This window comes from Pinus tabuliformis, chromosome J (genome assembly GCF_031772625.1).
Source record: "Pinus tabuliformis cultivar Carrire ecotype Pingquan chromosome J, CPIR1, whole genome shotgun sequence".
Lineage (NCBI taxonomy): Eukaryota > Viridiplantae > Streptophyta > Pinopsida > Pinales > Pinaceae > Pinus > Pinus tabuliformis.
In genome coordinates, this window is record NC_142295.1 from 382,251,112 (window position 1) to 382,275,928 (window position 24,817).

The following is a 24,817-nucleotide window of genomic DNA, read 5'->3' on the forward strand; positions in this document are numbered from 1 at the left end:
GAGGTAACTCCTTTGGTTCCTGAAACATCTCGGCATGCTTTCTTACCACATCAAACAAATCGGATTTCAATTTGTCATCACAACCTTCAAAAGATTCATAATCAATATCATTATTTTTCTTGATCATGAGAACAACAAAATTTTTACTTGCATTTACTAGTCTCTTCATCTGCCCTGCATTAGCCAAAGAAATGTTTAGCTTTTTGTGATGGGCTCTCACAACGTACTCCACCCCATTCTTGAGAAATAAGTATTTTTTTTCATGGCGATAAAATATTGGTTTGCTATCATACAAATATGGACTACCCAAAATGATTCCTGAGATTTCAAGTGGATCTACATCTAACTCAACCTCATCAATGAAATTTTTAGTACTGGCGAACTTGAACAAACACTTCCTTGTAACCTGTAAGTTTGCATTGTTAACTATCCAACCCAATGGATATGACTTATGATGACGTATAGTTTCAAGGTTTAGTTTTTTAACAAAATCTTCTGAAATTAATTTTGATTGTGACCCACTATCAAATAATGCATCAATCTTTGTATGATTTGAAATTACCCTTACATGAAACAATTCTATTCTTGATTCTTCATTTGGAGTGTTGTTTTGACTGTTTGAGGAACTAGTGCTTGCAACATCTTCTTTCCCTTTTGTGACCATGGTTGAAATATTGGTCTCATCACCAGAATATGATCCAAGGTCATGTTGTGTGGTAGCAGTCGGCTTTTGTTTTCCCTTATTGTTTTGTTTCTTAGGCCTTAGTTCAAGATGTAATTTCCAACAATGGGCTTCATCATGCCCATCTTTGGAACAATGTTGGCATATGGTTTTCTCCCTTCTTTCTTCACACTTGCATTCTTCTTTCCTTTCCATTTTCCCCCCTTCTCTTTCTCCTTACCCTTGAATGGCTTCTTCTTACTACCCTCTTCATGAATGTTCTTTCCCCTTGCTTCAAGGTGTGTGGCTTGCACACATACCTCATCCAAATTGCTTGGATTGAACATAAGGATAGTATGTTTCAAATAGGAATGTAAACCCCCAATATATTTTAACAGTGTATCTTGGGAATTCAAATTTGCTCATAACAACAAAGCCATGTTTCTAAACTCGTGGGTATAGTCTTGGACTGTTTGGCCTTTAAGCTGCCTATAATTCTGCCAACTCATAATGGCTTTTTGCATATAGGCTAAAGGGTAAAACTATCTTTTAATTGCAGAAACAAATTCAACCCAAGAAATGGATATCTTACCATGAATCTGCATTTCCTCTTAAGTCTTTTCTTCCAACCAAACTAATGTTGCTCCTTCTAGCCTCAATGAAGACAACTGGATATTTATGTCATCTTCTTGAAGCTTCTGATTTCTGAAATATACCTCCAATTGTAGAATCCAATTTTCTAATTTTTTTGCATTCACTTCACCATTGTACATGTGAGGTTCAAAATTGATGTCCAATTTAAGGAAGGGAGTTTTTCCTTTTCGGGTTTTCGAATGAGTATGGGAAGTTTCGGTGGTGGTAGTAGTAGATGATGAAGTATGTGATGATCAAGATGATGAGGAAGATGATGAGGATGGTGGAGACGGAGGTGGCTTTTCTCCACTACCCTTTGAATCCTTCTTCTCATGTGGAGGCTTAAAATTCTCTCCAACCATTCTAGTGTTCCTCTCTTCATAGAGGACTTTAACCATCTCAGTTAAAGTATAGAAATCTTTCTTGAATTCTTCCTCTTCTGTGGAAGTACCTTCAAGCTCTCTTTCTCTAGACATAACGGCTATGGATTCAAGCTCAGAAGTTGCTACTTCTTGTACCTCTTCAATCTCATTTGAAGGCAAAACTTGAGGTGTTTCAAGTGTACCTGGAATTGGAAATTTTGGTGGTGGAGATTTTGGCCTTATGGTTCTCCTTCTTTTGGAAATTACCTCAAGAGTTGCAACCAACAATTTCCCTTCTCCTCTCTGCAACTTTAACGTTTTAAGCATCACAATTTTACAACCATTAAAACCCTACTTGCACAAAACTCAAGCAATCAAGCAAATAAACCTTAGCTCTGATACCAACTTGATCTATTATTGAATGTTATTTTTTTGTGCTAATTTCAATTACATATTTATAAAAACATGCTTGTTCATTGCTTCCTATGAATAGGTTTCATTAGTTTGTTTGGTGATTGTAAAGAGGTAAATTTTATCAAGTTTAATGTTACATTCATGAGAAAAATAGCTTAAAAGAATAATGTTGAACAAAAACAATAAAAATTACAGAAAACCATCAATTGAACACTTTAACACATTGTTTTGATGAAGGAGTTCACCCCTCCTAGGCTACATCCCCTTGGCCCAGCTTCTATGGCTTAGGCCTCTGTATCAGCTCAATATGGAGAAAATTATGTTTACAAATCTCTACTTCTCTTGATACCTTCACCAATGTGTTCATAATGTCGAAATTAGCTAGGAACACCTTTTCCTGAGCTCAATTTGGTCGAAAAGTTCTCCAATTATGGCTCAAACAGTTTTTCCCTACAAATCCTCTTCCAAATCTAGAAGAACTCCAGTTAGGGCTACTAAATTTGGAGGCAGGCATGAAAATAGTGGAATCCACCAAAATGTCGCCTTTTTAACTGCAAGTTTAATTAAATGTTAAACGAGTTCAATTATCCACTAATCCATGATTAGCGTTATAACTGCGCAATTAGGGCTAACCGTAACCGTTGAAGGTTTATGCAGAGGTCACATGTGGTGTTAACCGTCATGGTTTCATTGTGTTGTCTTCCGGTTGGCATAAATGTTTGGTATTAACTGTGTCACATTCACATGGGGAGGGCTGGCCTACGGGCTGGTCATCCCCTAACTACCAACCCTCAACGTAACACAATTCAAATACATATGGAATGTGATACGGTTAAGAACCATGTGGTAGCGTAGACATTTAAGAGTTATGGACTCTGTAGCAGAGGTCGTGGGGTCGAACCCCGTTGCCTCCACAATTTTTTTTTCCTTTGCACCCTAGTCTACCTAGGCCATTGGGAGGTTCCATGTGGTGTCCTATGGACTTGCCACATGGCATTCTCTCATTGGCCCAAAATTAACCAATGAAATTGTGCTAACGCACCTGCCACATCACCAAGCTGCAACCAATCACACTGTGACACTTGGTGAGCTCCCATTGATCCATTGACCAAAGTTGACCCTGCCTAGTCACTTGCCACATCAGCAATACGGACTACTGACTGTGCAGTGACTGGGCATCTTTTTGGAAAAATTTTGCCTATTTAGCAAAGTGAATAGAACTCAATAAATTACTCATACGAACTCGATTTTCAGTGAAATGAGTTGCGTTAGGATTGTTTTTCCGAGATGGACGTGGTCCTTTAGGTTTTGAGCCATTCTAAGAACTTTGATTTTTGAGCTAAATACTGAACGCCTGAACATGGTTGACCATGCTTTACCATCATTGATTTTCATACTGAGATGATATTTGACACAATACAACGTTGGATCATGGTTGCCCATGGTTTATTTTCATATTGAGACAATATTTTGGCACAATGTGACATTGGACCATCATTGACCATGATTATAAACCAAAGGGATCTATATTAAACCCTAGGATTAATATTATAAACCTTGTGAATAATATTATATGCTAGGAATATGAACCCTTATATTATTAAACCCAAGAGATTGATTTTATAAACCCAAGGGAATAATAAACCTAAGGGATTAATTATAAAACCCCAAGGTATTATAAACCCAACAGAATAGTATTAAGCCCAAGGGATTCATATTAAAAACATAAGGTATATAAACCCAAAGATAAATATTATAAACCCTAAAATAAACATGGTTGATTGTGGTTGTCCATGGTTCATTTTCTTATTGAGACAATCTTTGTCAAAAAGTGACATTGGACCATGGTTGATCATGGTTGAGCATGATTGATTTTCATATCAATACAATCTTTGTCGCATTGCGACATTTGACCATGGTTGAGTAATATTAAACCCAAGGGATTAATATTATAAACTCTATTTATATAAACCCTAAGATAAATACTATGAACCCTAAAATAAAAATGCTTGACCATGTTTAACCATGGTTGATTTTCGTATTGAGACAAAATTTGTCACAATCCTTGTTTTACTATGTTTTACCATGGTTGATTTTCGTATTGAGACAAACTTTGTTTTACTAATGTGGTTGACCATGGTTGACCCTAGGAATATGAACCCTTAGATTAATAAACCTAAGGGATTGATAATATAAACCCAAGGGATTAATACTGAAAACAAAAGTTATTATAAACCCAAAGGATAAATATTATAAACCCAAGGTATAAAAACCCTAAGATAAATATTATAAACCCTAAAATAAACATGGTTGACAATAGTTTATCATCATTGATTTTCATACTGAGACAATCTTTGTCACAATGTAACGTTGGACCATGGTTGCCCATGGTTGATTTTCATATTGAGACAATCTTTGGCACAATGTGACATTAAACCATCGTTGATCATGGTTGACCATAATTGTAAACTAAAGGGTTTTATGTTAAACTCTAGGATTAATATTATAAAACCTATGAATAATATTATACGCTAGGAATATTAACCCTTAGATTATTAAACCTAAGAGATTGATATTATAAACCCAAGCTATAAAATGCCTACCATAAATACTATAAATCCTAAAATAAACATGGTTGACCATGGTTTACCATCGTTGATTTTCATACTGAGACAATCTTTGTCACAATGCGACATGCGACCATGGTTGACCATGGGTGCCCATGGTTGATTTTCATATTGAGACAATCTTTGGCACAATATGACATTGAACCATCGTTGACCATGGTTGACCATGATTGTAAACCAAAGAAGTTACATTAAACCCTAGGATTAATATTATAAACCCTATAAATAATATTAAATGCTAGGAATATAAACGCTATGAATAATGTTGAGAAAATGAAGATGTCATGAGATACCCCTGACATAACCAGACAAGAAAAATCTTGCAAAACATTTAAATGCCTTTAAATTCACCCATCTAGGATCCCAGAGCGCCACCAATCCACCAGATAAACCAAAAGCATCAACAACTACAAGATGTCATTCACAATAAATAGACAAGAAATATTACCTATCTTTATCCACAAACGACATGGACTCCTAAATAAAAATAATGATAGGAATGATAGAGTGAATTAGATGTCTAAAGGAAATATTTTTAGAGGCATCTCCGAGCCCTCTAAGGTTAAGACATAAATTTTCATGACTACAGAGCTTGGGCAAGATCACATTCTCTAAGGGCCCATGTAGATTCAGAAGAAATAATAGGGACATCCCTCAATCCTCTATCCAAGCCGAAATACAAAGTTTTAGCAGTAGATTTACCTCGGAAATTTTGATTGCCTCTACCCTATCTACGAATAGTGATATTCATGTTGATAGAAGGGGCCACGGGGGAAGCTTCATCCTTATGAATAGTGAGGGGAGTGAGAGCTAGAGTGGGGTCTCTCAATAAAATCACAAGGTCGCTACCAATAGAATTATGACAGGAGGAGTCCCTCAAGGGAGCTAAGGAGGTTGAAATATCGAGGTTGCTTGAGGACGGAGAGTTGGTGTTATTCATCATCAACAACAAGGGGTATTTTCAAGAGGGAGACACCTCAGATACTAGGCTTAGTGGGGGTAGAGGGAGCGGAGAGTTGGGTCAGCTCTGGGTGGGCATGCAAGTTTGATTTTAAAGAGGGATTCATAATGACAGAAGTATGGGGATTTTGCAGGGGAGGAATAAGCCCATGTTCCAAGGGGTTTTGCAAATTATTCAAATTTTTAGTGGCAAGCCGACCAAAATCTTGTGGATTTGAGGCTTTAGATGAAGGGGGGGTCATAAGAGGATAAAGGGGGAGAATTAGAGGAAATTTTGAAAAGATTATCTAAGACAGGGAGTTGAGAATTACTTAGGCCATCAAATATCTTAGAATATATTGGCTTTTCCTGCTGCTGACAATGGTGCCTCATCTCCTTGTTGGTACCATCCGATTGAAAACGTTAATGTCAAGGGTATTTTACCATTAAATGTCCAATATGGTGACAAATTAGGCACTTGAAAGGGATGCCCCAAAAATGAACCTGCTACCAAACTTTGATCGGTCCCCATTCAATATTGATGTTTGCTGGAAGGTTATCGAAGTAGTTAACCTCCACCAATAACCATGCTACCCGCTTGTCCATGGCGCACATGCTTTTCAGGTCAAGATATACCAAGTGTGCTATAGCATTTCCAACCTCCTCTATGGCATGCCTAGTCCAAAATTCCAACGGCAGACTCGAGATTTTTACCCAAACGAAAATGATTTCGAGGAGTCTTCTTTAGTGAGTTAAAACCCACATACCATTGGGTAAACTATAGGAATATGTGGCCACTCATCCAAGGAGAATTGAGGATTCGGTATCCATCAACCTCATGTAGAAAGTGAATACTGAACCAATTGTTAAGAAGCACACTCACTTTTGGAGTATAATGTAGAATAGGGCCCCAATGCTCCTTGACCCACTCCTGCATTTTATGTTCAGACATCTCTACAAAAACCCACTTACCCACCAGCGTGCATTTCTAAAGACTTACAACATTATCCAAGAGCACATCATGGCCGAAACTAAGGAGTTTTGTTTTAGAGGAGCATTTTACCATCTTTGCACAATCCTCGCTGAATTTCTTGCCACGTATCGCGCCCACAAATGGCAAGCGTTCCTCAACATTTGAAATGGGTAGATGTGTGGGGAGTTCTTTAGACAATTGTGACACATGTGAAGGGAGAGGTGGCCTAGTTAGATTGAAGGCAAGAATGATGGCATAAGCTAGCTCAACAACCATCATGGTATGTATAAGATTGTCCATGTCAGATGAGCTAGGACATGTAGTAACCATCATCACCACAAAGTCAAATACACCAAATCAGGATGTGGAAAGTGATAGATCTCGAGGCAACAATTAGGAGAATAAAGACGAACAAAACTTCCAAATCTGGAAATAAAATCTCCAAATCATATGTGCATCTAAAACCATCCTAGAGAAACACCAACCAGAGAATAACCTCCACAAAGGGAAAGGTGCACAAAATAAAAATAAAAAAGGCATACCTACCCAAAAAGTCATCGAAAAGATGGAAGGCATGGAGAGTACATGAGTTGAAGGACACCGCCAAACGTAAATGGATGCACAGGAGAGGAGGAACTAGAGATCAAAATTGATTTAATGTAGGTATGATTCCTTATCATCAAAATTCAACATTAAATAAATTCATTCATTCATTTTTTATAGACAAAAAATATCATTATTTATGTGTTCTTTTGCAAATGGTGATCAACATCATATCACATGTGCACTGACCATTAAGCCTATAATTCTTGTGGAAAAATAATATTGTAAGTTATATTTCTTTTATGGAAAATTGTGTTGTTGAAAGTTATAAATAGTTTTTTATTTTTTTTATATTGTAATGATATCTATAAAATAATACTGTATTTTGATTACCTCACTGCAATTGTTTAAAAGATTGGGTCGATTATTCAATAAGAAAGAAAAATGTTTCATTGTATTTGAGGAATGGTGTTCATGAGATGAAAGAGTAAATGGTCCTATTGAATTCTCTCTATACCACTCCTTTATAGATAATGTCTAAATAGTTCAATTAAATTGTCTCTATATAATTCATATATAAAATATAAGTAAATGGTCCTATAGTATTCCCTCTAATGGTTGTTATAGAAATTGTAATATGGCTGAACTAATGCCATTTATGTATATTTTTTTAAGGATACTTGAAATTGTGATTTGTAAATAAAAATTCATTGTTTAAGATTTACATGACACAATCAAAATTATTTTTTTTTATGAAAGAAATAATTTATTTTAACCGTTAAAAAAAAATTATTTTATTTTTTTATTTAATTCTAGATCTCGAATAAAGTTAATCAATCTGTTAAATACATTGAATTGGGGATATGAACTTTGTTCCTCACCATTATACACAAAATTTGCAATATCGAAAATTCACTACGAATGACAACAGCACAGCAATATATCTTAATAGCAATCCTTTTTTTATTTCGAATAACTTGTAGAGCTGGAATTGAGTGATAACAAAATCATCATTTTATGACTCCAGATTTTTTTTAAAAAAAAAACAATGATCATGATGGCATACATCAGATCGTGCACTGTATTTTTTAACATTCAATTCCTCTTTAAGTAATTCTATATTACAATTTCAATAATCAAAGCCATTCCAAAACTCATAATAGTAACGAATCGCCCTGTTAAAAAAAATGTCCAGAGTCAACGCATCCTGCACGTCTGGTATCTGTCATGCGCATAGCCTTTTCAGGTGTCTATGCCTTCGGCGGTTCGTTGACCCATGGTGTGCAGGCCCGGACAGCAAGAGAGGTATTCCATAGGTTAGAAAGTTTTAGTGTACTGATTTTGCTGGGAAAGTTATAGAAATTCTGGTTATATTTTTAAAAAATTAGGTATAGATTCTTTTAAATTTAAGTAAAAGTTGTTAAATTTTATAATTTTAGGTGTTTTAGAAATTTTTGATGGTGTTGAATCTATTTTTATTATAAAAAATTTGATGGTGCTGAATCTATTTTTACTATAAAAACATAATTCAAACACTGGCTTTACAAATTTTTTTGAATTTTTTTACCAACTAGCGATTCCAACTTCATGTTCTCGAGTTGTAGAGAACAATCCTAACTGAGGCAATCTTTCCGGATTCACTCCGCCTTACGGCTTTGCTTCCCATTATCATTCCCATTATAGCACGTGTGTGGCCCAGCCCATAAAAGCCATGCCGACTTGACGTCATCCCCACCTTCCTCCAGCATATCACCGGCAGTCTCTTGTGAGTACAGCACGCACCTGCCTTCATAGGAGTGTCATCAATCAAAAAGAGGCACTTGCCTCCGAGAGTTCGCTTACTCACCCTCGCCCTTGAGAAGGGGCGATGACATTGATCCGTTAGCGCATGTCTCAGCAACACAAAACGAGGGTTTCGCTCGTTATAGGACTTAACCAAACATCTCACGACACGAGCTGACGACAGCCATGCAGCACCTGTATGAATTTTCGCACCATCCCGTTAAGGACAGGCACACTTGTTCATATGTCAAGGGCTGGTAAGGTTCTGCGCGTTGTATCGAATTAAACCACATGCTCCACCGCTTGTGCAGCCCCCGTCAATTCCTTAGAGTTTCAGTCTTGCGACCGTACTCCCCAGGCGGAGTGTTTCACGCGTTAGCTGGGCCCGGGAAAACAGGCGAGCTTGGCTCTCCAACCAATGGGCTCTGCTCCTCTCGCCCCTGGTACTGCATAAGCCTCCGCTACTAATGAAACTCCTGCCTTTTCCTCCTGCCTTTTCCGGTCAATCTCGATCTATCATTGCTGCTCGATCTAAAACTAGCATGGATGCTGGCTCTCTAACAAGCTCTTGCCCTGGAAGGGATGAGCCAGCCCCAGTTCCCAAGAAAGCACCACTAACAGCTGCATATATAGTTCCAGAAGCAGATGTAGATTGAGCAGATCCATATGTACTAGTTAGAATTCCATTTCGAAAACCAGCAGTATCTTTTAGGCGTAGATGAGGCTGTTTCATCAGTCCTATCCTAAGTGGGCTATTGTTTAGTCTCTCTCTACCAGGTCCAGATTGGGGGGTTGGACTGCCTCGCTCTCCCTCGGGTGTAACCATTTGATCCGTTAGCTGGCTGGCTAGGGTTAGGTATGTATGGTGGCCTACCATGCGCCCTTGTCCGAATGAATTGAAGTCAACTGATTGTCAAAGCTAGTTCCGAGACAATTCTTCCCGTAGACAACAACTCTATATAAAAAGACCAAAACACCTGATAAGCTATTCTAGTGCTTCAGGCTCACCGCTTTTTTTCATGTTGAAATTCCTCAGCTCTGGCTCTCCTGGTGAACAATCATTGGTAATTATATAAATCTGGGTTTTATGCAGCCAATGTGTTCTACTTCTTCTGATAAGCTGTGATCTGAGCAAATAGAAACATACCTCATCCGAAATATCAGCGAAATTTGGTAAACAATTGGCAGAGATCAATGAATTCTAATGGAGTCAATACATCTGAGCAAACAGAGGAGGAAATTCAGTAGCACCCAATTGGCAATTAAAGTGATTTTCATGAAATTTTTTCTATTTTTGTAAACAGTTTTGTGAATAAAAAGATACTAAAATTTATATAGGAAAATACAAACGATGTGAAAACAAATCTCATCACCAAAACTAATCTCTAAAATTTTAATATTTAAAATAAATTTACAAATTATTCTGTGTTCTCCCTGCACATCAAAATCCACCTCATTCTGCCCATCAATATTCTTTATTTTTTTTATTTAATCCCATTGAGGGATGAAATTTGACCGATTCTTTATTAAAATGATCAAAACGGAAATTGGAGCGGGAGAAACAGTGAAATTTAACAGTTCTTTCAAATTTGAAATTGCTGCCATGAGATTCCCATTTACTCAATAAACAAACATGCCTTTTTAAAAAAAATAAAAACAAAACAGCGTAATTAATTAATTAATTTGTTTTGTAAATAAACTATTAACTGGTATAAATTAATTAAGATTTTTTTAGATATTAATTTTGGGATTTAATTGAGTTAAGTAAGTTATTTATAGATGGCCATTTCCATGAGAGGTAGTCATAAGTGATTAATTTCTCATGATTTTTGAATAGTCTACTTAGCAGTCATTACATCGGGTGATGCTCACAAAGGTGAAGAAATGAGATTGGAACTAGTGAAATGAATCACATAGCGTCCATCATCACCTAGTAAAATAGATTAATAAAATAATGAAAACAATCCAATTCCAATTAATTAATTTTTTTTGAAATAAATTATTAATAGGTGTAAATAAATTAAGTGTATTTTTTATAAAATAGTTTAATAACACATATTAATTATTATTATTAGAGATAAAATTTGTGTCTCACATTAAAGATTTTATTTTGTGATTTAAGTTTTAAAATTTATGGAAATGTATATATTTTTTTTAATTTAAATTTATAAAATTTCATCTTTTGTGGGAAAATATATATTTTTAGTTATTAAATTTACTTAAATGCATCTCAATACAAATATTAAAATTAACGATTTTTTAATTAAAATTTTCAGAAATATATATATTTTATATTTTTGAATTTGAATCTATAAACTTTTACCTCTCACAAAAGAAATATATGATCCTTAGAGATTCGGACTTGCCTGTTACCATTTTCAATTGACTTTTCCAACATGCTTGGAATGTTTATCTGATTGTGATAGTAATGGGATAGCAGATTTTGGATTAGAAATGTGATAGAAATAGGATAGCAGATTTTGGATTAGAAATTTGATAGACATGAAAAAAGTAAAACAATTAATTTAGAGTCATATCATGAGATTTTGAAAATATTCATAAATCTACAATGGACCTAAAGGTGGCAGTAATTTTTTTCATTTCATTTGAATTTGTGAAAGGTATCTTCAACCTTGGCAAAGGCACACTAAATGGCAAATTTATCAACGGCTATAAATTTGGTAGCTTGAGTTCATTGTAGATGACTTTTCCTATTGAATGCTCCCATGTGATTGTGATAACTTCCCTACGTTATCGCAGACCTTGTTCCTTTGGGAACATGAACTTTTACTCTTTCATTAAAGAACAGAGAAGAATACAAGCTTCTCTTTTTCAATGGAAGTTTTTCATAGGCTTACTGCGTATTGGTTGTTAATATTTGCATACAAGATAGGCTATTCTTACATTTTAAACCATTAGAAACATGATATCTAGTTATTAACACGAGGATCTTTCCCCTTTTATCTTGTGAGGGGGACACTTCACTGTAAAATCTATTAATGTGAAGTTCACTGCATCCCAAATCTGTTTCGTTTCAAATCATGCAAAATATTTTCTTTGAATCATGCATGCAAAATATTCTCTTAGTTTAGAACCAACCTATGGTATTGTGTAATTTGTGATACATGGATTTTCTGTGGATGATATAACAGTGCCTTTTATAATCATATAGTTTTGTTTTGTTTGGCAACTTTTATAATCATATAGTGTTGCCAGTTTACAGGTTCACTCAACAGGAGCTCCCTGCATGTAAGCCAGTTTCGACACCAGGGTGGGTAAGTTCAGAGTCTGTGGCAGTATCATATTCCTTAGCTGCTAACCATAAAAGCATACAGTGAGGCAATTAATGCCTGAGCTTATTTTAGGTGAACATTGCTTAATCTCTACCCTCGCGAGACCGGAAATGTTTCAAGTTCACATATATTACTTATTTCCTTCTCAAGATATTAAGGTTTTTTTTAGAATACATTACAGTATAGCCATCCTGAAATGGTTATCTGATTTTAGGTCATGACAATCTTCATATTAGTGGGAGCCATCTTCATCTCCCTTGGAGTTGTTTCTCTAATTGCATCACATGGAGTATGTACTCTTTATCTTAGCATTAATTTCTATTTAAAGTTTTATTATAACTGCTACAAGACCCACAACGAACATTTTTCAGTTGCATATTTAATGTTTGAAGTAACAAGATTTATTTTCATTTTCAGGTTGTGGAAATTGTGTACCAATATGAAACAGACTGCCTACCTGTGTAGTATAGAGTTAATACGGATGCCAAACTGGCCTATATACAAGAAACTGCAGTCATATAATAAAAGTGAGGGATTTATCCTGGTTCTTGATCGCTAGTATTCAATTCTATAGATTTATAATTTTTCATCTCTAATTTATGAAGTAATAGATATCAATGGATGAAGTTAGCTCTGTGACAAATACTCACCCAACGTGAAGGTATTATCATAACTACAGATATTTACAGAGAATGTAACAGAATATTTCTATCACTCTACAGGTGCCAAAGAATATGACACATCCAATTTATATATATTACCAGCTTGATAACTTCTATCAGAGCCATCGTCGGTGAGTTGGCATACCTGAAATAATATGCATATTGCATTTGATGTTATTTAACCTAAAAAACATATATCGCTTCTCATCTATGTTTTTGTGTATGGTAGAGATTCCATCTGGCACATCCAATATAGTTGACCTTGGAGTATAAATTATAATAATACTTAAAAGTGATATGAATATAAAGTACAAACTGCTTTTTCCATGAATAGAACAAATGATAATAAATAAAAGGGACAGATTAACTGAATGAGTCTTACACAGTCAAACAAACTAAAATGATTAATTGAATGATCCTTACACTGTCAAGAGAACTGAAAAGAGCAGTAGTTTTTTTTGGATTATTTATTAAAAATATGATATAACTTCAAATGTTTTATGCTCTTAATTTTTACTAATAACAAAGTAAAATTATAATCTTATAACAAAGCAAAATTTATGCTTTTAATTGTGTCTAATAACAAAGTAAAATTATAATCTTATAACGAAGTAAAATTATAATTTTATATTGTAAAATTACTTTTTTAATTGTGTCTAATAACAAAGTAAAATTATAATCTTATAACGAAGTAAAATTATAATTTTATATTGTAAAATTACTTTTTTGAATATATAAATTAATTTAATATAGTAAAAATTTAAAAATATAATATAATATTAATAATTAAAATATACCAGACTTAAAAACAACATCTCAAAATAAAAATAAGAGATTCCAAAGAAACAAAAGCCATTAAGACCAGAAAACGAATTCCTAAAATAGCTTGGCGATATGCCCAAGCAAACTAGCCTTTATTTCCAATAGAATTTGAACTCCGAAAACTTTTTCCTTGTTTCTCCCTTTCCGGACTCTACAAGCTAAATCCCAAAGTCAAACATGCACCCAACCTATTAACATACCTGGCAACCTTGTTTATCCAGGATTTTATCAGCTTAGAAATCCCAAAGTCAAACATGCACCCAGCCTATTAACATACCTGGCAACCTTGTTTATCCAGGATTTTATCTGCTTATGTGAAATATTGTGCAGTAAAGAAGCTAGCAGAAACTCGGTGTAGTTAAAGTCTTCACTTTTTAACATTGACATGATACGATCATCGATTTCATGTGATAAAACAATGTCTGCCCATGTGGAGGCTGAACAATTTTAGAAATGAAATGAAATCATATTGCTTTGTTATATGATGAAGCCTCCTTTTGGATGTTTAGGTTGAAAGATTTTCACTAATGCATGGATGTTTAGATTGAAAGACTTTCACTTATGCTGTCTGTAAGAGAAAGCATACCTGTTAGAAATCAGATTTAAATCAACACAAAGTAATGAACTACTCTCAGAGTAAATAATGAAGACCCATATATTTCGTAAGAGCAAGTACACTTATTAGAAATCAGCTTTAGCATAATGTAGATAAAATTTAGTTTGAGTTTGAGTGTGAGTAGTCATACAGAATATGATTCTAAGAGAAGTTATTTCATTAATTGATTAAAAAATATTTACAACAATCTAATTTATAAGAATAATAATAGAAGCTTCTAATAAGTGGTCCAACACAATCAGAGTTCCAAAACTCCTTAACCCTTTTGTGATTTTATATGTACTGATTGTTGACTATGACATTTATTTTGTATTATAAACTTTTGCAGGTACGTTACCAGCATAAATACCGATCAGCTAATTTATGCCGATAGTGGGAATGACACAACAGGTTGTGACCCTGAAGCAACAACTGCAAATAATCTCCCAATTATTCCGTGTGGCCTCATAGCTTCGAGTTTGTTCAATGATACTTACCACTTCTCGAGAGAGGAAACATCGCTGACAGTCGACAGGAAATATATTGGGTGGAAAAGTGATTGTGATTTACAGTGATTAAATTTGAAGAGCTGGTCTTAATTTTATTTGGAAGGACATATATTTATCTAATTCTTCATTTATGAAAAGTTAAAAAAAAAAATGTACTTCTATTAACAAGTGTATATTAAATAAACCCTTTATAAAAAAGTCAAAATGAAATGGTGTCCTAAATCTTTAAAATTTAAAAAGTGGCTACATTAAAAGACTATAACATCTCAATAGAACAAGTGTATAGTAAATAAACCCTTTATAAAAAAGTCAAAATGAAATGGTGTCCTAAATCTTTAAAATTTAAAAAGTGGCTACATTAAAAGACTATAACATCTCAATAGAACTTAGTAAATAGGCAAATATTCTTCTCAAATTCTATTTAGAAAAGGTAAACATATGTTTCTTCTATTCATTAAATGATCTTCAAAAGCATTTGAATTTACATCATTGAAAATATAAATCTATTTGCACAATGGAAAAACGTGTTTTAGTTTTCATTTGTTTCTAATTTATACTATCTATTTTGTTCAACTTGAACCAGTTTAAAGCAAACCAAAAAAACAAATATATACCTTCAACAACTAAGGGAATTGAACTTTTCTCTTAACATTGCTCAGTCAAAGAACACTATCAATAGACTTTCATCTCCATTAAAAACTTCAAGCTCTATAGATTCAAAAATTTATGTAATTAATAGGAAATTTTTCTATATCTAGTAGGGAAATATTGTAATATGTAATACACATCTACAATGTTGTTGTTGTATGGCTTGGTTGGTCGTTTTTCTTTTCTTTGAAAATGGTTTTCAAATTTGGTCCTTACAATGAATTCAATCTTGGTTGTTGTCTTTTTCTAATAATGCGGTTTCTTTTTGTTGATGTTTTCTTTCTAATAATGTGGTTTCTTTTCCTTAACAATGTCATTTAATTTTTCTATGATTTCAACATCTCCTTAAAGACCCTTCATAGCAGCAGCTGCATGGACAGCCATAGGCACTCCTTATTTGCCTTATTTCCTAAATGTCGAATGGAGAGAATGAAGCCGGAGACACAATAATAATTGTATGGATAGCTATTGGCATTCTATATCTTTTGGGAAGACCAATAGAGGAAAAAGAAAATTAAGTTCTAACCGTGTAGGCAGACCAATCTTCGGTTGTATGGTTATTAATAGAGTCCTGGAGTTTCATGTTAACACTTGAGAGTTCTCCCTAGTTCAAAACTCTACATCATTTTATGGGAATTGCACTTATTATTTCTCAAATTTTTTGTATAGTATTAATTTGTATGTTTTCAAAAACTAGAGTTAATAAAGAAAAATTATTTTAAGATAAGAGATAAAGCTTGATTTTATAAGTGCTACACTTAATAGTAAGCTTGATTACAATAAGTTCAAATGCCATCAATGCTAGGCTTTTGTAAGCATTCTGGTTGTCAATCAGGAAAAGAGATGGTAGTAGTTATTTATGAGAGTATATAAAGTGTTCGTGAATCACTAAGCGTAGTTACCACCATCTAATGGGGTAATTTCATAATTGAACAATCTTGTCTAAATTGTTGGTTGACAAGAAAGAAAGAAAATTTTGCAAATTAGGAAAGAAAATGAAGATATAAGAGAAAATGTCTATGGTTATGATGTAAAAATGTCAATATTATCACTTTAATCTATTTTTAAGCTCGATAAAATTGCATATTTAACTAATCTATTTCATTTCTTACTATAAAATGAAAATTTATTGATTATTACTATAAAATAAGAATTTAAATTAATAAAGAGATTATTTTGTCTATATAACTATGTTTGCTAAAAAGAAACCCTATCGACCTTATTATACTATCTCAAGGTTTCCATGTCGAACATCAAACTTTCAAAGTAATGATGTCCTCATGGAAAATGTAAGTAACCTTATCAGCCTTATTATACTATCTCAATATCTTTATGTCGAACATCAAAGTAATGTCATGAATATGTCCTCATAAAGGTAGGATGGGTGATGTTTTCATAGCGGTAGGATGATCAATACTCGAAGATATTCGACATCGTCGAAGATGTTGGGTATTTCAACTGTGCATTGAATTTTGCCTTGAAGCATCTCAACAACTCTCCCCATTCAAGGCCTCAATTCCATATCATACTGTATGCACCACAATGTAGTCTTTACCACTCTCTCTGCTTCTTCCCAATCTATCGTTAAATCCACATCCTCTTCAAGCCTCGATTCCAACATCTCTCTCAATCTGATCCCCATCTTCATTTGCTCCATTGCATGCACTGGGAACTGATAGCCCACACGTTTGTCGACGCCCTCCATGATCATATGTTGCCTTAACATTACAATATTTATCCCACTCACAATCTCTAGCAAAATGATGTCGAAGTTGTAGACGTCTACTAATGGGAAGATTTCTCATCCACTCTGGCGTTAGATACCCTCTAGTGCCTCTGATCTAGTGTTAGATACCCTCTAGTGCCTTTGATCATGGAGAAGCAGAAAGTATGTTCTCTATCCACAACTTGGCCAGCCCGAAGTTTGGTACTTTAGGAATGATATTTTTGTCGAGGAGGATGTTTTGGGGTTTTATGTCACAGTGAAGAACCTAGTGTAGGCATTCCTCGTGCAAGTACTCGATGCCTCTCGCCATGCCTAATGTATCAGGTAGATGGTAGTAGTTATTTACAAGATGAAAAACAAAAGGTTTGTGAATCACTAATCGTAGTTATCACTATCCAATGGGGTAATCTCATAATTGAACAATCTTGTGTTAATGGTGGGTTGAGAAGAAAGAATAAAATTTTACAAATTAAGGAAGGAAAATGGAGATACCATAGAAAATGTATGTGGTTATGATGTAAAAATGTCAATACTGTCACTTTAATCTATTTTTAAGCGTTGGACAAGTATGAAAAATATCATTTCAAATGATGAACTGCATACTTGTTGAAGGCCATTGATTGGGACTGTGAAATTGCTTTCCTTTATCAACACTAGCTTCATAAGCTTCATAACTCCCCTTCCAATCCCCTGGAAAAACGAATATATGATAAATTAAGAAGTGAAATACTTCAATGGATTGATTTTTGAGAGATGAGTGTAATTACAATCAAAAGCAAATATAAGGAGACACAAATCCACATCAAACCTTTGGGTTGAATGGAAGGATTAAGAGATTTTGTTTGATATAGAGTGTAACCTCGATGGTTCTCATTCCACAACAATTTCATCATTTCCTTCTCTGCAAGGGAAAAATTCCACCGACTTTGCTCAAAGACTTAGTCCAAATATTCATTGATGCCATGATGGATGATATAAAAAAAATCTAGAGTCCACACATGACTATATAAAGATCAATCAACCATTCCATACATAATAATTTTAATCAATTCTTCCTAAATCAATGAACTAAATGAAAAGTCAGGGAAATAAAATTTGAAAATTAAAACTAAGAGTTAAAAATACCTTGCAAACTTGTGTTGCACTCGCGGTAAGGTTGGGATTGGAAAGATCAATGCAGACAAGACTCACAGACTCAAAACAATCTACCTCATTCATGTGAATTCTTTGTTTCTTTTCATTTGTTTCTTCTGAATCTCTGATACCTTCAAAAGATGCCCTTGATTCACATATACCAATACATAACTACTTCTCCTCTGCTATTAATGAATGCTAAAAGAAACATATGTTATCAATGAATACTAACAAAAAAACTCAGATCACGATTTCTAGCTCTATAAGTGCCACCATTATGATTGATGGGGTGGGAATGCGTGAACAACCTCCATTACGTCCCATTGCACTTTCTTTACTGTTTTGGAACCTCGTGCAGACTTTAGAGTGTTACATCAGTGCGAGAATTGGAATTTTCTGAAATGTCCGACGAACACGGAACCTTCATAATGCATTTTATAATATTATTTAAATTTTTTTAAAAACTTGTAAAAATCAAAAATTAAATTTCTTTTAACTGGTAAATTTTGCTGAACACTTCTTTGACGTGCTAGAGGGTTTCAGAAAGGCTGTGATGTGTTCAAATTTGAACACGTGAACATTAATATGGAAAGAATGTTTTTCCCACGAATTTTCAGAATGGAACTCTGATTGGGGGTGCTATTCTCAATCCATCAATCCCTGTAAGTAGTATCCTTGGTTAGGACTTTTACAAAGTACGCTGGTTGACTGATTGCGTTTAAGGGGTTGTAAATATCAGGCTATGTTTGTCTAATTGTTTATAGCATTGTTTAAGGAAGTTAATGTTGATTATTTTTGTTGGCAGGCCTTTGGGTGATACTGCATATTTATAATGAAACGGAAACAGCCCATAGGAAAAGTCTAGTTGACGAAGTCATTGTAGTTGTACCAGTTTCTCTCACCTGTATCTTTCATATTTGAAACATACTTGATGGCATGCATATATGTTTTGGGCACCTATATGAAATTTGAGATAACAGATTCACAAAACCTTGAACATATATCGCCTCCATATATGCTTTGGGTACCTCTATGAACAAGAAACAACAGAATCTGTTGCTTGATTTCTGCCAGGTTTGGCTTGTTAAATCTGTTGTTTGTATGTTCATAAACATGCCGAAAGCATATGTGCATGCCATTCAAGTTTCAAATATGAAGGCTGTGGATTTGAAATTTTGTAATTTTGTATTGTATGAAAAGATTCGTTACAGCAAATCCGACCAGCAAAAATATTGTCATTGTTATTTGAAAAATTATATGCAATGCAGGAGTTTGCGATTGGAAAAAGCACCTACAGGATCATTTTAACTCATGAACATGGTCATCAAAATGAAGAAAACATGGTGTCTTTGCGTTTAGAAAAATAAGGCGACTAAACATTGTAACCTATGCAAACAAACAATGATGTTGAATAATTGTAAAGGGCGTAAATTGTTGGCTGACTAAATAGTTAAAAGGTTTTCTTTGTAGATTTATTTCAACAAACCATGCATGTTGGATGTACCATGCAGGCTGGATGTTATTGTTGAGAATATTTTTTATGCAGGTTGGAGGTGATTGTTGAGATTTTTTTATTTTTTTTATCTTTCAAGGGAATTCGTATCGCCATTACTCTAATTACATAGTGCTATTCCGGAAATGATTAATAATATTCCGGAAATGATTAATAATATGATGAATTCTGGAAAACTCCAATCACTCATAAATAAAAATTAATTTAAATTTAATATTTTAAAATGAATTTATCATTAAAATTGTGTTTTTTAATTACATATATGTAAAAGCGAATATTTACAGAGAACAAACGGTCAAGAAAGATATAAAACAATCAAATTAATTTCCAATTGATCTTAGTATTGTATATTCAAATTTAAGTTTGCAAGAGAAAGTTATTCACCTGTGTTGAAGTCTAGTCTTTTAGTCATATTTAGACAACTATAATGGGTGGGGTGAATAAGTTTGGAAAGTTAAAAAATAAGATTACATATGTGTAATTTTCTCTCTAATCTCTTTAGACTTTCCAAGTTGAATGAGAGGTGTTATTTTTAGTTAACCTAACTTCCATTGTCTCATCATGGAAATGGGTTTACAAAATTTTTACGTCCATTGTCTCATCATGGAAATGGGTTTACAAAATTTTTACTTCCCCAATGTTAAGGGAATTAACATTTGGCAATATCACCATGTTCATTTCGATAAACTTCCAGCGATATAGGTTTTGTTTCAATCTAACTCTTAGATCAAAATTTATGTCCATTTAAATTTGAGTCTTTAAACCCCTTGCCACGTCAACAAGTATTTCCAAATGGCAACCCAAAAGGCCTATGTGGTTGTGCCACATCACCCGTATTATCATCTTGGCTTTACCACATCATTGCTCTGTAGCGCCTCCATGCTATTGCGGTTGACCTAAGAGCCATTGGCTCCAAAAATTCCATGGTGCGACAGACTTTTCGATGGTAAATGTCGGGAAAGACTCCCTGTCTTGCACTCTATGGCTTTTCTCTGCTTCACGACCTATTATAAAAAGGAACTCCAAATCTGGTATAGAGGATCAAGTCCCGTAGTGATGTGGACCCTACCATGCCAATCTTATCTATGTGCCATGTCAAACCCATGACCAAATAGTGCAACAAAAGAGATGCCATGTGTTAGGTGGATTCAGTCATTTTCGTGTCTAAAAAATCCCATTCTGCATGCCACGTGTCACACGATTGACGTGCCACATCAACATCCATGCCATGTTGCTTTTCCACTTCCTCATAAGATATTACATGGAATTCCATGTTTTCTCATGCAGTAGTCTTTAACGCGACTTTTTGAAAGTCTTTCCAGCGGGTGAAAATCCTAATTTATTGGAATCCAAGCTGAGCTGAATCCGAATATGCAGTTAAAAAACCATTTTAACTGCAACAAATCATGATTTCATCTCAATCTCTTCAGCCTACGCGGCCTTAGCAAGCTGAGCTTAACCGAAGTAACCCACATGGCACAACCCTCTTTTGTTTTGTGACAAAATCATTTTATAAAAAATTTGGGATCATGATGTGTCTCCCCATGACATATCATATCATTCACCATTCCCTCGGACAGAGATTTCCCCGTCCCAGCACCGTGCCACAACACCACAATGCATCGAGACTATTTGTCAACTAGGCACGATGTGACATAAACTTTGACATCAAGTAAGGGGATAGATTATCTTCATGTGCCTTTCAATAGCACCCATGCCCCAATGGCAGTTATGGACCATATACCAGAAGAGACACGACATGTCATGAAAATTCACGACGAATGACAGGAAAAACTTTTCCCTGCCCTCCGTCAATAACACCACCGCAATATAACGAATGCATACTACTCGATCAGGGAGGTGCAAAGCGACCTCAGTTGTTTTCCATACATTACTAGGAAGGCCTTTGACTTACCCTCTAGCCTTGGCTGAAATCTAAAAATCTCTTATATAGATATATTTGTATATATGAATTCCATGTCTAAATCAACTAGACTATGACTTATGTTCTCTATGCTCCAAGGATTATAGGTTTTTTACATATACATATATCCATTTACCTCATGTTACACCCAATACCAATCGTCGAACTCCAACAACCTTCGAGCAACACGGAATCCTGGGCTTTTCTAGTGCATTAAGCAATGGAAATCACCTTAAGTGACAATCAACTAAACTTTTCAGGCATGCAATATCAACAATTATAGGGCTCCAAGACCCTCTTAACTATCAAAGCATACACATAAGACATCTCATCAAATAAAATAGAAACACCACATTCTTTCTATGTTTAGCACATTTAATTTTAGAATGCATGTAATAATTCAACACCATTCCTACTTTAAGGTTACATCTAACATTCAACAGTTCCTAATTAAGGAGTTTTATAATACAAGACATTTTCAGCAACACAAGGAAGTATTAACAAATTTCTCAAACTAAGGAAATCACTCACATAAGCATGTCATTATCAATAACCAAGAATAAATATTCCTCCTTTAACATGTATACACCATTATTATATAACAACATTAATCAATATTCATGATGCCTACATATGCACAACATTACAAGTAATTCACTTATCTTAATAGCTAGATGACTCGTAACTAAGAGAGGGTCTTCAACTCTCCACCCAACCGTAGGTCACCTATCATCTTTAATATTTCTTGCAAATGACCAACCCCAAGCTAGATGCAGAGTGTGAGGAGGTAATTTCTCAAGTGAATTCACATTGACGCCAATCATTCTAATCACGTAGGAATCCAAAGACCACCTTGTCTCCACTTTCTTAGCACATGATCATATCCCACAATGTCTCCACATGTTCAACCAAGAATCCATAACACACTAAATCTCCATATGCTAACCCCACAGATATAAAAAACACAGTGAGTTTACCCGATGCTAACCAGGATTCTAGAGTACATTGTGTTCCACTTGCTCCACCTCATAAGACTCCATAATGCATAGTGTCTCATCTAGCTTCTTCTCTTCTCTGCTTTGTTATCCAAACTCACAAAGTTAACACTCTACTATGCAAGAATCCAAAGCACACAAAAATTCCACCCACTTAAACCAATGGGAATCTAGACTGCATTGTGTCTCCACTTGCGTCTTCCTCTTTAACAATGCTCTTCAGTTTGTTCTCACACTAGTGCCAATGCTTGTGTTTGTAATTCTTTTTCTACCCCATGAGTTTACTTGCAATTCCCATATTCCTAACCTGGCATATGAGTATTCACAACAAACAAGTTGTTTATGTTATCCTTGCGAATATCAAACACACCTTTCTTACATGTAGTTCATTCCTTGAGTGTTTCTTGGTTTTATTCTCAATACCAATTCAAATGAATCCCCCCCTCTTTCCTGTCAACACCTTTTTTCTTCCGCCAACCTTAGGTCTCCCCTTTTGTGAATTGACCACCCAACATACCCCTTGATGGAAGAGGTGGTATGGGCTTGTCCTTCAATCAAGGAGCTCGTATTCAACCTCCATGTTTGTTGTGTAAACCATTAAAAACTTAGCTAGAAAAACTAGTAGTCATTAAATGAACAACCTAAATTAACCAATTCCCAAGCAACTCCTTAGACCTTTGAATTTGTGTCCACTCCTCGGAAATAGTGATTGTGTTTATGTTTCCATAATATTTACATGAATTACAAATTCATATTGATAATTACAAGAGAGGTAGCCAACAAATTATTATAATATTTGAAACTTACTATAACATTTGTTTCATGTTAATATCATGAGCATGAATAAACCCAACTACATATTCGCAATGAGAATATAATTTAAAATATTTTTATTACTAAATGGTTACATGTGTGGTTGATAAAAGAATATGAATTTAATCTAGCTGAATTTTTATTAAAATTTATATGATAATACTTTGTAAACTATTTCTTTAACAATTTTAAATATTAAATTTTCCAAGATCCAAATTTAAGTTGATTTTCGAACAAAATCCTAAATAATAAATGTTAGAAGCTAATCACTTTGTACCTCTCTTCTTAACCCTACAAATTTGGATAGTTAATTACAATATCCAAATTAAATCTAAATTTGGATAGTTAATTACATTATCCAAATTAAATCTTATTCTTTATTTAGAGATATTGGAAATTTGGACGATCTTTTAGCGAATATCTTCCGCATTAAAAACAAAATTTAAAATATAATATTGGAATTTAGATAATCTCATGAATATCTTCCATATTATAAATAAAATATTAAAACGCAGCAAATAATTTTTTACTATTTTTTTAAACCAAAATGTTAAAGCAAATAAATTATTATTAATATTATGTTTAAAATATGAAGTGGAGGGTGAATATTATTATTATTTTTAAGATATTAGATATGAAGATGAGAGCGATGGTGAAAGTGAAGGAATTTAATATGGGTAAAACATTTCTTAAACATATTTATACAATAGGTGTTCTTTTTTGAAATTAGTTAAGTTAGGCATCGGTTATCTTTTTCATCTCTGTTTGACATCTGTATGTTTATTGTTTTGCCCATTAAGTAATATTTGTTTGCTCATTTAAATAACGATAACCTTGGTTACTTAAATATTGTTTCCATTTCCTCGGACTTTGGTCATCCAAATCTTACACGGTTTCTGCGCTAATCCCCCTCCTCCAACTTAGCATAATTGTGGCCTCTTATCGATCAAATGAGTTGGCAAAATGTGTGTTCTTTCTCTACTCTTCATTAGCCAGCTCTGTAGGAAGCCTCACATTCTCAAGTGTCTATTAAGCTCAACATTCTCAAGTTAGAGAATCAGATCCCACTATTTATGTTGAGAGAGGTTAAATGATGCATGCCAATGAAACTTTGGTCAACTCTGGAAAAGCAAGTCCAGTGCAGAGTTCTCTCCTTTCAGCTATCAATTCGACATAACAAATAATGATAGTGATCAACCCCATTTTCTCAGGTTCATACACACATTCCTTTCTCTGTTGTTGCTAATAG